General features: G+C 33.5%; 1 long non-coding RNA gene across 1 annotated transcript in view; it reads right to left on the reverse strand.

The window, feature by feature from the left end:
• Nucleotides 1–6959, reverse strand: part of LOC114330567 (uncharacterized) — a 43545-nt gene extending 36586 nt beyond the window's left edge. Inside the window, exon 1 of the long non-coding RNA XR_003652490.2 lies at nucleotides 6691–6959. This is a non-coding gene — a long non-coding RNA (uncharacterized LOC114330567). The remainder of the gene's footprint in view (nucleotides 1–6690) is intronic.
• Nucleotides 6960–14106: the final 7147 nt, after the last annotated feature.

Here is a 14106-nt window from a genome sequence, read left to right on the forward strand (position 1 = left end):
TTTAACTAAGTTTCAAGCTTTCGAAAATGTTTATTTTCATCATCAGGAATAACTGAAATAAAGTGCTACTGTTAGTACAGCATCCTCGAAAACATACAGTACAAGGTGTAAAGGTTTAAAAACTTACGTTATTGAGATTTGCTTTCCGTGGATGTTATACTCACAGGTGACAAATTCACGCACCACTCATTGATTGAGTCAAATATTAAAAAATACATGGTGTAAAAGACCAAATTGACAAATTATTTTCTACACTAACACATAAGAAAAAGACAATTAAAAAGGTTTACATGCCACGTGTGCCGGCAAGTGTGAAATGTGAGGTTAGAAGTCAATGTCATTCCTGGACATACGCAAATGACACCACTTCTTCTTTTTTCTTTGTCTTATGTAGTACTAATACTTTAAGAATACACATCAAAAATTTACCAGAGTTTTGTTTGAAGTTAAAAACCAAAATTATAAATAATTTACATTTCAATGTACTGAAAGCTGGAAACTTTACAATGAATCAGTTGATAAGACATCATTGAAATGAGGATAGTTGTCCAAACATAATAGATATGAGTAAATAGAGCTTAATTGATTTATGTCACTCCTTTTGTTCATTGCATTAGAATTCTGCGAAATGAAAGCCATCTCTAAGAACAGTCTTTTAGTATAGTTGGATTCAGAAGCTAAAACTCTGACCGATTCGTAATTCATTTTGTGATGTTCTTTATTAACATGTTCGGCAAGAGCAGATCTTTCAGGATATAATCTGCTATCACTGCGGTGACTAACTAAACGACTACCTAAATTGCGTGCGGTTTGTCCAACATATACCAAATTACAGTTGTTACAGGGAATCTGGTAGACAACGTTAGAACAATCCCTAATGTCACTCTTGTCCTTAACCTTTGAAAATATAGATCGTGAAGTTAAAGATGTTTTAAAGGCTATTTTCAAGTTAGGGATGTCTTTAAACAGTCTAGCCAGTCTGGGTGTTATGCCTTTCACGTATTTTAAAGAAGTATATAAACAATTGGCATTTTGTTCTCCGCTTGTAACAGTAATTTGCAACTCATCATTATGGCGTATTATGTCAGGGGTCAAACTGAATAATATCTTGGTGACTAGGTGTTTTGGATAAGAGTTGTCGATAAAAAGGTTAGACAGGATTCTCAGGTTCTTCTGATGGCAAGAAGGATCACTGATAGCTATGATTCTAGCCTTCATTTGCTTAATCAAGTTGATTTTTATTGAGTGTCGATGATATGACCAATAGTTAAGAAAACGTCCAGAACTATGAGGTTTTCTATGCCAGTCAATTCTCAGGGAGTTGTTATGGGTTCTAATGAACCGGGTATCAAGAAAGGGGACTGAGCATAGATCATCCTCATGTTCAATTGTGAACTGTAATAGAGGGTCATAACTATTGAATACTTGCAAAATTTCAGCTGATCTATTGCTAGGAATAGCGAGGATTAAGTCATCCACATACTTTTTAACAAAAGGAATATGACGTCTCTAATGAATATGACGTAAAAAGTTCTTTTGATGTCTTTAACAGCTTTAACAACTATTAGTTACCTGAGGGCTATGTTATTATCAGTCTGGATGTAGTCTCTTTGTTCACTAATGTACATCTAGATGCAGCCTTAATAGCTGTTGAAAACAATTGGAATTTTATTAGTTCTCATTGCAATATTAGCTTGGAATCTTTCAAAAAACTCATCTCCTTTCTTTTTAACAACACCTATTTCACATTTAATAATACTGTGTTTAGACAAACACAAGGGACTCCTATGGGAGGTACTATCTCTCCCATTCTGGCCTGTTATGTGATGGATCATTTACTGGATATGGTGATCCCAGAATTGTCCTTCTATATTCCTTTTGTTAAAAAGTATGTGGATGACTTAATCCTCGCTATTCCTAGCAATAGATCAGCTGAAATTTTGCAAGTATTCAATAGTTATGACCCTCTATTACAGTTCACAATTGAACATGAGGATGATCTATGCTCAGTCCCCTTTCTTGATACCCGGTTCATTAGAACCCATAACAACTCCCTGAGAATTGACTGGCATAGAAAACCTCATAGTTCTGGACGTTTTCTTAACTATTGGTCATATCATCGACACTCAATAAAAATCAACTTGATTAAGCAAATGAAGGCTAGAATCATAGCTATCAGTGATCCTTCTTGCCATCAGAAGAACCTGAGAATCCTGTCTAACCTTTTTATCGACAACTCTTATCCAAAACACCTAGTCACCAAGATATTATTCAGTTTGACCCCTGACATAATACGCCATAATGATGAGTTGCAAATTACTGTTACAAGCGGAGAACAAAATGCCAATTGTTCATATACTTCTTTAAAATACGTGAAAGGCATAACACCCAGACTGGCTAGACTGTTTAAAGACATCCCTAACTTGAAAATAGCCTTTAAAACATCTTTAACTTCACGATCTATATTTTCAAAGGTTAAGGACAAGAGTGACATTAGGGATTGTTCTAACGTTGTCTACCAGATTCCCTGTAACAACTGTAATTTGGTATATGTTGGACAAACCGCACGCAATTTAGGTAGTCGTTTAGTTAGTCACCGCAGTGATAGCAGATTATATCCTGAAAGATCTGCTCTTGCCGAACATGTTAATAAAGAACATCACAAAATGAATTACGAATCGGTCAGAGTTTTAGCTTCTGAATCCAACTATACTAAAAGACTGTTCTTAGAGATGGCTTTCATTTCGCAGAATTCTAATGCAATGAACAAAAGGAGTGACATAAATCAATTAAGCTCTATTTACTCATATCTATTATGTTTGGACAACTATCCTCATTTCAATGATGTCTTATCAACTGATTCATTGTAAAGTTTCCAGCTTTCAGTACATTGAAATGTAAATTATTTATAATTTTGGTTTTTAACTTCAAACAAAACTCTGGTAAATTTTTGATGTGTATTCTTAAAGTATTAGTACTACATAAGACAAAGAAAAAAGAAGAAGTGGTGTCATTTGCGTATGTCCAGGAATGACATTGACTTCTAACCTCACATTTCACACTTGCCGGCACACGTGGCATGTAAACCTTTTTAATTGTCTTTTTCTTATGTGTTAGTGTAGAAAATAATTTGTCAATTTGGTCTTTTACACCATGTATTTTTTAATATTTGACTCAATCAATGAGTGGTGCGTGAATTTGTCACCTGTGAGTATAACATCCACGGAAAGCAAATCTCAATAACGTAAGTTTTTAAACCTTTACACCTTGTACTGTATGTTTTCGAGGATGCTGTACTAACAGTAGCACTTTATTTCAGTTATTCCTGATGATGAAAATAAACATTTTCGAAAGCTTGAAACTTAGTTAAAAGAGTACACTTATTTCACCGCTGCATATCCCAATAACCTCAGAATTCCGTATATGTATATATATATATATATAACCGGTTCTATAGCTTTCTACGCCTTCCGGTACCCAATCACCAAGCCTATCGATCTAGCCAGTCATTTTCTTGAAGATTTCTTTCTGACATGGCTTTTGTAATTCCTTGTTTCCAGGAGGTCGGTGGCCTTCCTCTTTTCCGTTTTTCTGGCGGTGTCCATCTCATTGTAATTTTTGGTAATCTTTCATCTCCCATTCGTTGGACGTGTCCACACCAAGTAAGTTGGTTTCGTTTTACCTCGTCCACTATTGTTTTCTGCTTACTTACTTTTTCTCTGATCTGATCTGGCAGATCTTCAAAAAAATCCATTTCAGTAGTAAGCAGCTTATTTTCGGATTTTTTTGTCATTTGCTACACTTCGGAGCCATACGTTAAAATTGGTTTTAGAATAGCGTCGTACATCCTCATTTTTGTATTTAAATTTATGTTACGTTGCCATAAGACAGGGTTTAGGGCTCTAGTAACCTTTCTAGCCTTCGTCACTATCATCTATACTGGGTTCCGTTCTTCCACTATTTGTTAATTTAATCCCTAGATATATATACTCTGTACAACCCCTGATGTAGTCACTTCCGTCAAGATCTAGGTCCTCCTGTTGTATTTGGTTACCGATGTGTATATATTGTGTTTTCCTTATGTTTACCTCTAAACCCCATTTCCTGTATTCTTCCATCAATTTTCTGGTCATATATTTTAAGTCTTCCTTATCTTGGGCAACTACCACCTGGTCGTCTGCGTAGTTCAAAGTGTATAATGTTATGTCTCCGATTGGTATACCCATACCACTGCATTTCTGCTTCCAAAGTCTAAGAGCTCCGACGGTGCTGTACTTAACTTACCTTATATTAATCTGACGATTTCGAGTTTTTCTAAGGATGGATTTTTTTTTCGGACCTCCCCCCTCCTTAACGAACTCCCATGTATTAAGAGTCAATATATGGTGGAGGTACATTTACAGGGTACAAGGTTTCTCCCCGTGTAATAATCTGACGCGCTCGAGTAACTGTAAAAATCCCCGCTTGGGCTTCCCTACGCTTCCCTACCATCAATAATCACTGCGATATAAGTAGAGAAATAAAAATACGCATTGAAAAGGCCAGAACCGCCTTGTATAAACTAAAATAATTATAAAAAGGAAAAATTATTATAAAAAGGAGAATTCTTATTAAATCACGTTAAACCTTAAAATCAGATTAATACGGCGCTACATATTCTGCACATTGCTGTATGGCATGGGGTGCCATACAATGTAAATGTATCATTGTAACTTATTGGGTATTGAATATTGATTCAAAAACCTAAAACCGGTTTTTGAAATAACCGGTTTTTTGACCGGTTATAACCGCCAGGTTAAACCGTAAGTTTAAAAAACTGGTGTAACCGAAAATCGGTGTTTTGTCAACAACCGCCATCCCTATGTAGTAGTAGTAAGATCGATAGCAGATTTTTAAATTATCTAAGATTTGCCGATGATGTAGTACTCATAAGCAACAATACCAAAAAACTAATGTACATGCTAAAGGAGCTTAAACAAGAATCTGAAAAAGTCGGTTTAAAAATGAACTTGAATAAAACAAAAGTGATGACAAATCAAAATATGACAATCGACTGAGATGGATGTGAGATCGAAAGTGTCGAAGAGTATATACCTAGGTCACACGATCAAACTAGGCAAAGGGAATCAAACGGCAGAAATAACTAGAAGAATCCGAATGACTTGGGCAGCAATAGCAAGACTCAGTGATGTGTTGAAAAACAAAAAGGTACCAATAAATCAAAGAAAAGGGTACTCAATAGTTGTATTATACCAGTTATGACCTATGGAATAGAGATGATGAAACTTATAGAGGTATTAGCCACTTTACAATTACATTAGGTATTATAGAGAACGACACACAGGTACGATTTAAAGGTACAAATTGTTTTTTCAATTCACCTGACTTGAATATTGGAATTTTTTAATGCAACTTTAAAGAATACATAAAAATAGATATTTTCAGCCATGTTTGGTCACAGGAACCTTGATATAATACAATATTAGATCAACTTTTGTACTTAATGAGTTTTTCCATGAAAACAATTATTGGATATTGATATCCTGTTAGAGGTAAAACTCACTAACTACACTTTGTACTTGATAAGTTTTTCCATGAACACAATTATTGGATATTGAGAAGTTAATGAATTTGTCTCCATAAAATTTCGCTAACTTACAAATAACAAACTACCAAAATAACAGTCTATTATTTAAAAAATGAGCACTAAGTTTCGTTCTTTGAAATAAATGCAATTCTTTCGGCATTTATGACAGCCACAAAAGTCGCCTGCTTAATCGCAAAATGGATTATGTTACCATTTATGTAAGCTACTACTGTTACAGAAAGAAATTTAAGCTCATATTTCTTTAATCAATTGCCGAAGAGATAATGCACACAAATATCATGAACAGTTTAAACGATACCATATTACAAATCAGTCTCCTGCTTAACAGTAGTCGCGCAAAATACATTATGTTATCTAATGTATTGTTTAAAAAATCACTAAGTACGCATTCGGCATGCCAGATTGTAAGGAAAAATTCACTTAGCGCAATAAGTTTTAATGAGTTTTACCCTGAAACCGAAATTCACAACATTGCACTCCAGACTGTAAGGAAAAATTCACTAAGTGCAATAATAAGTTTTAATGAGTTTTGCCCTGACACCGAAATTCACAATAATACACTTAGTGAATTGTACCATAAATTATCTCAGCAATTAGAAGGGTTAGAGCCCCAGTTGATTTCTCCAGGGCCGGGCAGTACCGTATTGAGTTCAAATTGATGAAAATGTCTAAATCTCAAAAAAGTGCACTTAGTGAGTTTTAACTCTAATAGGACAATATACGAAATTAGGACGTGCAAAGCAGGACGAAGGTGGAAGATGTAATTTGAAGAATTGAGCAAATGAAATGGAACTGGGTAGGACACGTAGCACGACAAAACATCGAAAAGTGGACGAAAAACCCGGGACATTGGAGACCACTCGAGCACAGTCGTAGTAGAGGAAGACCACAAAAACGATGGCTAGACGGCATCAAAGCAAAAATGGGAAAAATAGCACAAAACAGAGAAGAATGGAGAACTCATAGGGAGGCATTTGTCCAGGAGTGGATGCAAACAAGCTAAAGAAGAAGAAGAAGAATATAAAAAAGAAGTATTAGTATGAGGAACTGAGGTAATTTAATAAATTTAAAAATAAACTTACTTAGTTTTCTGTAGCAGTCGTCGCAACATCCGCAAATGGTTCCCTTGGGAACCAGAACTTCAGAATCTTTGCAAACGAGGTTTTCTGTACATTTTTGATTGTCGCAAAAGGTTTCGTGACAGGCAATGAGACCATCTACTGCCTGATAAACGGCGAAAAGTACAATCGTGGCAACTATTAAACTTCTCATGATGACGATAGGATAAATTATTATAAATATATTTAATATAACTTCACTTGACAACGGTTTAACAATGTATGTCGATTCGACGGTTAGGTGCTAATATTTTATAGCAATAATTTACATATTTACTGTTTGCTTAACTTCTGACCTTCAGTTAAGTTACTGCGATATGCTGTGACTTCTAATAATTACGCATTGATAATTGATAATTTTTCACAATAGAATAATATTTATAATGCTTAGTAATTCGAGAAAATTATTATTATTTTTAGATAATATGTAAAATTCAAAAAACGATGTAAAAACCACGAACAAATATATTCGACACGAGTTGTTTGCTAAAACACCGAAAAATAATGTTTTGCAAATCAATCAATGAACAAAATCGATATTTAATATTAATTTTTATTGACATTAAAAGCGAGATCACTTTAGTTGGCGGTATACCATAGTAAAAGTACTGAAAAAGTAAAAAGATTTTCTTTGTAACTGGTATGTGAATTTTATTAAAAAATTTGATAAAAAATTATCCAAATTGAATTGTTAAATACATCACAGAACAAACGGTTTCGTTCAAATCAGGCCATCATCAGGTTACATTCTGTATAAAAAAAAATTGACATTGTTTTTTATTTGTATTTTGACAACGACGTCCAATGTGGACGTTTGAAGCGAAAAGTTAATAAAATCATTTTTGTAGTTAAATTGTGGCTTATTTCCCATTTAGAATAATTAGTTATAAAAATGCTACAAGGAAGTACTTAGCTTCAGACCCACATTAAGAACTTTCCAGTGTTTAACACTTATTGCTCTTGTGTCTTCTTGTACATCAGTCTCCTAGGTCTTCCTCTACATCTGGTCCATAGTGGTGTCCAGTTAGTTATCCTTCTCAACATATCTGAGTCTGAGCGTCGCTCTATATGTGCTATCTATTCTAAGCGAAGAGATTTATCTGACTATAGTTTCTCTAGACAATAGGCATTATCAGAACTGATCATGTAGCCTCTATTATGAGGTCTGGGGAGACTGAAACGTACGTAAGGGGATGTTTGATCATTAGGGTGGAACGAAACGATAGGAAAAAAATTTTTTTTTTCAAAGAACTTTCTAATAGCACTCGAAAGTTGCCTTTTCATGTCTACAATAAAACTACAAAATATTTTTGTTCTAGGTTTACATCTTGAGGTGCCGCAAGAGCATTGAAAAGATAGGTTTTTAACAAAAAAATACAGAAATTTCCAAATATTATATATATATATATATTTAACCTGGTGCCATAGTTAACATTTCTTAGTCAAATATTGTTTGTAATAACAGTTAACATTGCTATCGTTGCTATATGTACATATTGCTATAAGATTTCTTTAATTACAGTATTCCTCTTGTTACTCAAAACATTGTTTTTTTGTCTCAAACTTGGGCATAATCTTTTGGGAACCAATACTTGCTCTAGCAAAGCCATTTCTTGCTTCTAGATCACAGACACTAAGAGATGACTCAGTAACGAGCTTTATGACTCCTTCCACTGCCTGTGTATGATAGGAAAAACACTGAAAATCCACACACTGCACCTGACAACTAGGGTCTCTTGCTTCACTTATATACTTTAAGTCCTCGTCAGTTATATGTTTTGTCATAGGAGGTTCAGTAATTCCTTCTTCCGTCCAGTTAATTATACCAATGTAGTCATTGGCATTAAAGTTAAGCTTCGAGACAACAAAGTTCCTTACACCATTTATGAGTTCCGACCTTGCCTTCAAAAGTCGCTGTAGACCTAGCTCTCCTATGTGTTTTCTCTTGTCACATAACATGGAGAGAATCATATTTTCTGGGTGAGAGAATTAATCATTCCTTTGAATTACTATATCAGTTATTTGGAGATGTTCCTCACAAAGATAACGTGAAAATTTGATGAGTCCCCATAGATGTTTTGATCCATTTACACAAGATGGTTTTAGTTTGATATGAGACAAGACTGGGACATACACCTTCATCACATACATAGTTAAAGTTTTCAAATTATCTGAAGGATTCTCTGTTGCAACATATAACCGAAGAATGTGATTGGCTAACGTAAACCATCGTGAATGAGCTAATTTCCCAGGGGTTTTTAAAGAAAGATTAGAAGAACATAAACCACTGGAGATTGCTTTGCACATTTCAAGTAAATATTTTCGATATGTTCTTAGATCATCCTTAATCTCTAGAATAGGGAGGTTGTTTTGTATAGTAGCGAAATTAACCACAGGAAGCTGGATACGGATTTCAAGTTCTTTGCTTAAAACCTCTTCAAATGCATTAGCGTTTTTAGTTTTTCCATCCAATCTACAAAATACATGACGCAAAGGCAATTCATTGGTATGGAACAAACAAATTAGCCACTGCAGCGGCTTATATAGGTTCTTTTCTATTAAAGCAATTACAACATTGTTAACACCGGTAATAGTGGCAGTTCCATCACATCCGACAGCTGTTATATTGGAAATGTTCTAAGGATTGTCACCTTGAAAATGCTCCACTATGCTATCTTTTATAGCTTCACCTGTTCCGGAAGCAGGAGTTATATGCCCTAGGAAGGTTGATCCAGGTTTCTCTACTATTGAAATGTGCTCTTCTAGTATAGTCTTTTTGTAAACTTTGTGCCCTCGTTTTTCTTGATTAATTGTTTTGTCTTTTCTTCCATCAAAGAATAACCCAGCGTTTTTCCGATTTGAGTGAAGCTAATTTCTGTAACTTTTGTACGATTTTTTAACCGTACTCGATATATTTTCATCCTGTTAATTACCTTACTTTTATTATCTTCCATAATAATGCCAACATCTTGTACAGCACTGGTGATTGCTGCTGCTATTCTGTCTGAGACACCAGTCCTGTCACAGATAGAACCTACTGTTGGCAGTTCTACTCGCATTTGTTTAGTTATACTTAAAGAACTTGAGGGCTTTTTGGAATTATAAATAAATTCTTGCTCGTAACTTTGATCATGATCATCAGCATGTAACACATGAAATAGTCACAGCTGTGTTACCATCAGCTACTGATTATTGTCTGTAATTCAAATGCTGCTGTACTAGTTTTTGCTTCCTTTCCTCCCTCGTTGCCAGAACCTTTGAAACTATCTTGTCAACTCTACCAATACACATTTTCCTCACGCATTAGCTTTCATCTCCTACTATGAATGGTAAATTATATTAAGGAATGAAATAAATATTTACTACTAAATATTTCTTTAAATGTGAAATTCTAGTTCAAACTTTGTCAGTTTTAGTAAAAATAAATATTGGATTGTTGTAAGTTAAAATTAAAATTATCTTTTAAGAGTAGTTTTAGAGTGTGTATTTATCATTTAAAATAGGAATTAAGACATTACAATAGCTATTTTTGACCAAAATAAAATCATCAAAATTCGCAAAATTTAACTAAAAATTCTAATTTTCAACCTTTTTGCGGCACCTCTAAAAATATTTTGTTTTGAAAAATATTTTATTTGTGGCTTAACAATGGCTATAGCCAACTTTCTATCACTATTACACTTTGAAATTATAAAAACATTTTTTTCGTTCCACCCTATTGATCATCTCTGAACCGAAATAAAACATAACATGTAAGCTGTCTTTAATTTTGTCAATTTGCTCATATTGTGAGTACACGGAACCAGCTTTCGTTGGCATTTTTCCCAGACGAGTGGACGGAATGTGACTGCATATTGTAGAGTCTCTATCATCTTCTTTATTCGTCGTCTGCTTGCTTTATAAATTATTGTAAAAGGTAGATATCAGGTAGGTCAATTTACTCATATTGTGAGTACACGGAACCAGCTTTCCTTAGCATTTTTCCCAGACGAGTGGACGGAATGTGACTGCATATTGTAGAGTTTTTATCATCTTCCTTATTCGTCGTCTGCTTACTTTATAAATTATTGTAAAAGGTAGATATTAAGGGTGTACCCAGAAATTGGTTCCACGGTAGAGGTTTTCAGATTTTCGGATCTGGCACTTCTCATTTCGTATATTTTCTCCCTTTAATTATTTTCAATGTCGGCATTTGTTTTCATTCTTCTTCCTTCCTCTCTTGTAATATTGTGGCTCAGTATCGTTCTCATTATTTTTCTTTCAAAATCGAGAAAGCTATCTTCCTTTTTCTTGTTAATTGTCGTTGTTTCCATCCCATATGTAACAATATGTCTTATACAGGGTGTTTCATTGGGAAAGTAACATACGTTAACTGTAGCGGCGGGCGTAATTTCGGCCGGTAATCCCTTGGCCTACCTGCATAAATCAGGGGGTACCATTTATGACAGGGGTAATTTCGGCCGAGGGGTTGATGTTTACGATGAGATTAAAATATTGGTAATTACGCTTAATAGTTTCTGTAAAATATTAATTGTGTATTTATTTGGAAATACCTAATCCTACGCCGCTGTAAAATTCACAAATAACAGGTATAAAATTATTATAGCTAGTCAGTTTGTATTGTATTTGTAGTATTGTTTTTCTTGAAGCTACTAGTCGATAGAAAGCATAAAATATATTATTTGTATACGATGGCATCTGTTTCAGTAATTAAGAGTTCACGCGGTTGTGACTTACTAGTTGTAGTAAAGTTTCAGTTTTGTAAACAGGACGTATTAAAAAGTGGTGAAGTACGTTGGAGGTGTATAAAGAAAAATTTAAGATGTTTAGCCAAACTGTACACTGTTGGTGCGGAATACACAGTTATTAGAAGTGAATTAATCCACAACCACGAGTCCGATGAAACTACGTTGGAGAGAAAAATAGTGACGACTTCATGCAAGCGCAAAGCTGTGGAAGACATATCGGAGAAACCTTCAAAAATTATTAAAAGCGTTCTTTCAAATCATTTGCCAGAGAATTTGTCATCGATAGATGTCAGTCTAATAAGAAGAAATTTGTACAACAGCCGCCGTAAGCTCTTACCAGCCCTGCCTAAGGATATTCACGATGTACATTCTGTACTCGATAGTTATGGACCGAAAACCACAACAGGTGAAAATTTTTTGTTTATTAACAGCACAGCTGATAATATCATTGTTTTTTCTTGCCATACAAATATAATAAGTTTATGTAAAATGAAAGATTTTTACATGGATGGCACATTTTCTTATTGTACAAAATATTTTTATCAGTTATTTACCATCCATGGACTGGAAAATGGGCATTATGTTCCTCTTTTGTATTGTCTGTTGCCCAATAAGACCAGTGACACATATATGAGACTTTTTCTGTTGGTAAAATCTAAAATTTTTGAACTTTATAATATTGTTTTTGAACCGAAGGAGGTATTTGTGGATTTTGAAATCGCAATTCATAACGCATTAAAAGTTGTCTTTCCCAAAACCAAACTAAATGGTTGTAGATTCCATTTTCACCAGGCGTGGTATAGGAAAATACAATCATTAGGGTTAACCCAAATGTATAAAGATAAAAACTGCGAGGAAAGCAAATGGCTTACTCATACTTTTGGGCTAACTTATTTAGACCCCTCTGAAGTTGAAGATTGTTTCATATTTGATCTCATGTCATACAAACCGGACCATAAACTTATAGATAAATACGCAGACTATTTATTAGAAAACTACATAGCGCCAGAATCTCATTTTCCACCAAATATATGGGCATATGAAAACCCATCAATTAAAAGAACCACAAATGCCTGCGAATCATTCCATTCGCACTTTAATTCTAGTTTTTATTCAAGTCACCCTTCTATATTTATTTTTATAGAAAAATTAAAAGATTGTCAGATCGATGCATATTTAAAAATAAAAAATTTAAATATTCCAGCAAAAATTAAAGACAAACAAGTAAAACACAAACTAAAATTTATCGAAAACATGGTAAATATGCTTCGATCTGACAATATTTCTAGAATTAATTTCGTTAAATCTGTATCACATCTAAACGTTTTTTAAGTTTACTTAAGTTATAGAAATAAGTCGATGTAATAATTTTATTGCAATAAAGAAATATTTTAATATAAAGCATTCTGTTATTTTATTTGATTTGCGGCCGAAAATACCTATGAGATAAGGAAGCAACTTAAAACCTCCGGCCGAATTTACCTACCGGCTTTTAGTACCTGCCCTTTTTCCGGCCGAAATTGCATCCGCCCAACTGTAGAAAGAGGACATTTAGGCGGTCTCAAAAATACCATACTTAATGGGTCTTACTCCATTAATAACAAAGATACTGGGTGTTTTATCTATTTTGCCATTTTTTTTATTTGGTTCATAACTTTTTAACCACACCGTATATTTATTTTATATTTGGCAGGCAAATATCCTTTAAGGTTTGCAATAAATTAATTTATTTACAATTGTAAAAAATCCAGGCCCGGATTAAAAAATATTGGAAAAATATTCCGAAACAAATAAAACACCCTGTACAGTAAATTTTTTTAAAATGGATTTTTCACTTGAAAAGAGGATGAAAAACTAAATTTAGCGGTATACTTTGAATTTTCGGCAAAATGATTTTTCTGGTCAAATTTTGAATTTGAATTCTGAAATTATGTGAATTTCGAGAGCTCTAAGTAGAAAAAAATTGAAATACAGCTTACAACTTGTCAACCGCACTGTATATTTATTTTATATTTAACACGCGAATATTCTTTTAGGTGTCCAATCAATTATTTTATTTACAATTATAAAAAATCCAGGTCCGAATTAAAAAATATTGTAAAAATATTCCGGCCCAAAAACCACCCTGTATATTAATTTTTTTAAAATGGATTTTGCATTTGAAAACAGCATGAAAAACTAAATTTAGTGGTATACTTTCAATTTTCGGCAAAATGATTTTTCTGATAAAATTTTGAATTTGAATTCTGAAATTATGTCAATTGGGAGAGCTCTAAGTAGAAAAAATTAAAATGCGACTAAATTTTAATTAATACCATTATTTAATTTTAATTGGTAAAATGTTAAAACATTTTTTTTTATTATGTGTGACAAATAGGTTATGGCGAATATTCATCTTTAAATAATGAATAAATAATAGAATACATTACTTTAATAAACAAAGTATCTAAAAATTATAACAAAACAGAAAAAATTTGCAGCATATTAACTATTCAAAATTACCACCATCAAAAATTATTGTTATGTGTCGAAATGTTAGTATTTTACCAATTTAGATTAAATAATGGTGTTAATTAAAATTAAGTCATATTTAATTTTTTTTTACTTTGGGCTTCGCAATTCACATAATTTC

Source organism: Diabrotica virgifera, chromosome 1 (assembly GCF_917563875.1).
Source record: "Diabrotica virgifera virgifera chromosome 1, PGI_DIABVI_V3a".
Classification (NCBI taxonomy): Eukaryota; Metazoa; Arthropoda; class Insecta; order Coleoptera; family Chrysomelidae; genus Diabrotica; species Diabrotica virgifera.